The sequence below is a fragment of the Vespa velutina genome, chromosome 4, assembly GCF_912470025.1.
Source record: "Vespa velutina chromosome 4, iVesVel2.1, whole genome shotgun sequence".
Lineage (NCBI taxonomy): Eukaryota > Metazoa > Arthropoda > Insecta > Hymenoptera > Vespidae > Vespa > Vespa velutina.
This window is the reverse complement of record NC_062191.1, coordinates 4,562,466-4,567,465: the sequence shown is the minus strand read 5'-3', so window position 1 is coordinate 4,567,465 and position 5,000 is coordinate 4,562,466. Positions and strand designations below refer to the sequence as shown.

Here is a 5,000-nt window from a genome sequence, read left to right as displayed (position 1 = left end):
CAATCCATAAAAACAGAAAGAAAGAAAGAAAGAAAGAAAGAAAGAAAGAAAGGAAGGAAGGAAGATAGAAAAAGATAGAAAGATAAAAAAGAAAAGAGAGAAATAGATAGATACGTAGAAAGATTCAAACACATAGGCTGGACATATGCGTATGTAAATAAATGAATAAAAAGAAATAAAAAGAAACCATACATACAAAGAAAGAGAGAGAGAGAGAGAGAGAGAGAGAGAGAGAGAGCGGAAGAGAAAAATGTAAAATATGCGCGTATTGAAAATATGCATGGGCGTCGACTAAATTGGATTTCTCGATTGGAAATTCGTTCGAGCTAATCTATCCTTCTTCTAATTCTTACTTTTTCTCTACGTTTTACGTAACATCACATGAACGAGTGAAAGCTGTGTCGTGACGTGAAGAAAAAGAAAAAGAAAAGGAAGAAGAAGAAGAAGAAAAAGAAGAAGAAAAAGAAAAAAAAAAGAGAGAGAAAAAAAAAAGATAAAAGAAAAAGGTTCGAACGAATTCTACGAGAAATCCTTGAGGCCGATCATGGCGTTCCTCTTCTTTCGCGCATCCTCAACGCACATAAATAAACCAATTACTATTGTACGTAGTCGTATATCGGTTCCGCACAAGCCACCACCACTATCAAGTCACCCTTGATTATAAAACATTCATCCCTCTTTAAATTGGCTCGAGCCGATATTAAGAGGATATGGCGCTTTTTCTTTTTTTTTTTTAGATATTTCGGTTATTTATTTCACATAAGGCCGCTACATATTAGAATCCTTTCGTTTCTTCCGTCGTACCGTCAGAGAGAGAAAGAAAAAAAAAAGAGAGGGAGCCAGACAGAGAAAAAGAGAGAGAGAGAGAGAGAGAGAGAAAGAGAGAAAGAGAGAAAGAGAGAGAGAGAGAGAGAGAGAAGATATGAGAAACGTGATCGTAGATAGGAATTTACTTTCGCTAGGATCGTATACGGATTTAACGAGAATAAAAGAGAGGGAGAGAGAGAGAGAGAGAGAGAGAGAGAGAGAGAGAGAGAGAGATAGAGAGAGGGGGGGAAGGAGTAAAAATATTGTTAAAGGAAGTAAACGAGTTGATGTGAAAGAACGTACGCGACGTTATTGTAACTATTTGTAGAAAAGCTTTACATATTTACGACTTATTATTGATTATTATTATTATTATTAATATTGTTTTTATTATTGTTATTATTATTTTTCTTATTATTATACTTAATATTGTTCTTATGATTATTATTATTATTATTAATATTATTATTATTAATATTATTATTATTATTACTATTATTATTAATTATTATTATTATTTTTATTATTATTATTACTATTATTTTTATCATTATTAATTATTAATTATTATTATTATAATTATTATTATTATTATTATTATTGTCATTATCGTTATTGTCATCGCTATCATAATCATCATTATCATCAGCATCATCATTATCATAGTTAAGTTTTCACGTTGTAAACCGATTAGTATCGTTAAATTCTTAATAACGCTCAGCAGGAAGTAACTGCGGCAGCGGCGCCGATACGTCCGACAAATTAGGGATATACGTAATAACGTGTAACGATATACATATATATATGTATACATATATATATATATATATATATATATGTATATGTATATAGTTATTATTATTATTATTATTCTAATGATAATTAGCACGAAAAATTTGTACAGATAAAAGAAGGCGAAATATCTTGACCGCGGTCACGGTAGTTTCTACTTATTACAATTAAGTCTCTTAATTGTTATTAGCGGTAACGATAATATCGGTACATAGATGCGTACATATACGTGCGAGGGAAGAACGAAAAGAATAAAGGAACGATAAGAAGGATAAGAAGAATAAAGAAGGAGAGAGGAGACGACGATGCTGACAATGGCGCCTCCGGTTTGGTTACGACGATCGATTTTGAGAGTAGTACCGACGAATGAGTGGAAGTGTTCTCTTTTCTCTTCTTTGTTTTTGTATAAGTGTGTGTACGTGTGCATTTGTGTCTGTGTGTGTTTGTGTGTATGTATGTGTGCTGCCTACGCGCGCATGCGCATGTGTGTGCGCGCATATATATATATGTATGTGTGTGTGTATGTGTGTGTATTTTGTTCGTTCCTTGACGTTCGTTCGACACACATGCTCGCTTTAATACGTTCTCCGTCCTTATTTGAAAATTTTCAACGAAAGCTTATCATTGAAAACACTCCACGTAAAAGCGTTCGAGTATGCATCGATCTTTCGTCTCGTTCTCAAATCCTTCTTTGGTTATCGCTAACCTTCGTATCGGTAGAGGAGAGAAGAGATGTAGATGGGAAACTTTAGGTTACAAAAATGAAAAAGGAAAAAAGGAAAAAAAAAGATATGAAGAAAAGAAAGAAGAAAAAAAAAAATAACGTGCGCGCGCCGTCCACTTGCAAAGAATAATGAAAGATAAATAAAATAAAATAAAATAAAATAAAATAAAATAAAATAAAATAAAATAAAAGTAAAAAAAAGAAAATAATAATAATAATAATAATAATAATAATAATAATAATAATAATAATAATAATAATAATGATAATGATAATGATAATAATACTAAAAAAAGAAAAAGAAAGGAAGGATTCAAACGAAAAAGATACGAAAAAGAATTTTCTTTCTCTTCTCGGCTTACCCTCTAAGTAAAAGAACAACGGCGACTGTTTGAAGGAGGAAAAGAAAAAAAAAAAAAGAAAAAAGAAAAAAAAAAAAAGAAAAGAAAAAGAAAAATACGATATAGAGAATATTATTAATTCCAAGTAACTGGTGCGTAATCATATCATGTGTATCACCTTCATAATGCTTCCTCACGGCCGTCTCCGGACCCTCTCCGAACCCTCTCCGAGAGAACACTCACATGGACCTCTCGTCCCTTCGCCTTTTTCGATCTCATCCCGCATCCTTTTTCTCACTTATCCCCCTATTCCCCTTATCGTAGATGTATTACGTTCGAATTCGAGCATTATTCATTTAAGTATGTATATGTAGTTTATACTAAAAGAAATGAGAAAAAAAAAAGGAAAAGTGTCCATAGAGAAAGTGTGTGTGTGTGTGCATGTGTGTGTGTGTGTGTGTGTGTGAGTGTGTGTGAGTGGATGTGAGTGGATGTGTGTGTGAGAGAAAGAGAGACATAGAGAGAGAGAGAGAGAGAGAGAGAGAGAGAGAGAGAGAGAGAGAGAGAGAGAAGAAAAAAATGTCAAGCGAATAAGCGACTAAAATTTAGTAGTACAACTTGCCCAACTTGCCAAACTCACGTAAAGAAAAGGAAAAAGAAAAAAAAAAAAAGAGAAAAAAAAAAGAAAAAACGTAAAAAACATAGATACATAAGAGTCGCTCGAAAAAGGAGAGACGCGTATCTTCGTTTTTTTTTTTTTTTCTTTTTTTTTTGTCATTATTGTTTTCTTGATCATCTCTTTTCTTCTTGTTTATCTTTTTATTTTTTTGTTCTCTTTTTCTTTTTCTTTTTTTTTTTTTTTTTTTTTTTTTTTTTTTTTTCTTCGTTTATCTCTCACTTTTTCGAACGACATTTCTTTTACGAAACCTCCCTCGTCCCAGAATTCGCATTGTCTCCCAATCTGAACAACCAACCCACACGTCCTAAATTCAGGAGCCTTGTTTCTCGCACAGGGAACTTCTCTATATCCGAATTAAGAGTTACAAAAAATGGAGAAGAAAAAACTTAGTAGAGAGTTGCGTTGTCTCGTGCGTTGGTTAAATCGACGAGCTCATTTAACACGCTGGCGAGCGAGTGATTTGTAAGTGCGACGAGCGTTTGCTGCCTCGAGGATATAAATCGGCCGTTTTATGTGTATGTGCGTGCGTTTGTATAAGTACGTGCGAATGATGAAAGTGCAAGAAAGATAGAAAGAAAAAGAAAGATAGAGAGATAGAAAGAGAGAGAGAGAGAGAGAGAGGGAAAAAAACGTTGTGTAGTAGTATGCGTGAATGAGGATACGTGCGTCGTCATACAAGAGTCTCTTTAAAGCGAGTCAACGAAAGAAGTAAACAAAAGGCGTTTAAAAAGTGCACTATGTTTAGAACTTATTTTTGGCATTGAAATTTATTATCTATTAACAAACGAATATTTACTATTATTATTATTATTAATAAGGCGATCGAATCCATTATGCAGGATTGAGTTAAAAATTGTTTGTTATAATATTTTCTCTTTTTACGCTATATAGATATTGTCATTGTTTATTTATGAACTGTTTATTTTGGATACTACTTTTCTTCGTATTTGTTTTTGTTAATATGAAAGAGAGAGAGAGAGAGAGAGAGAGAGAGAGAGAGTGAGTGAGTGAGAGAGAGAGAGAGAGAGAAAGGAAAAAAGAATGGAAAAGAGTGAATGAAAGTATAAGAGAAAAAGAAAGGGATAGAGAGTGATAAAAAGAGATAGAGAATGGTAGAGATACAGAGATATTTTTTTTTTTTTTTTTTTTTTTATAACGACATAATGTGACTATCGCTTAATCAGCGTTTGTATTTTTAAAAAGCATATATATTATGTATATGTTCTCTTGAAGTTGTGAACCTTGAATGAAGAGTCGGGATCGTCGCGTATCGTGAATATATATTTTTGTTCTTTTTCTCTTAGTGAAACCTTGTAAAGAAAAAGTGAATGAGTAAGATTTGGATTTTTTTTTTAAATATTCACAATATGAAACGATCCCCCTTTTCCTTTTTCGTACGACTGGTTGTAATATAGATAGTTTCTACTTACTTTTTGCTTCCTTCTGCTCTTGCATATCGATGAATCGCATTATCGAGTCGAATGATATATGATATAAATATATATATATATATATATATATATATATATATATATATATTCTTTTTTAGTTTAACTAAAGATCACAGAAGGCGGAATTGGAAAAGAATAGAGATATTAATTTGAATCCGTAATTATTTTAATACGTGATATCAATTTCGTTTCGTTTTTATTTTATT

General features: G+C 32.2%; 1 protein-coding gene across 1 annotated transcript in view; it reads left to right on the top strand.

Moving 5' to 3' along the window:
* The window catches only part of LOC124948465 (homeobox protein abdominal-A homolog), a 35,276-nt gene extending 34,467 nt beyond the window's left edge, over window positions 1–809 (top strand). The window contains exon 4 of the transcript XR_007100739.1: window positions 1–809. This exon is cut by the window's left edge and continues 2,861 nt beyond it. The gene's annotated coding sequence lies outside the window, so the exon portion shown is untranslated.
* The last annotated feature ends 4,191 nt before the right edge of the window (window positions 810–5,000 follow it).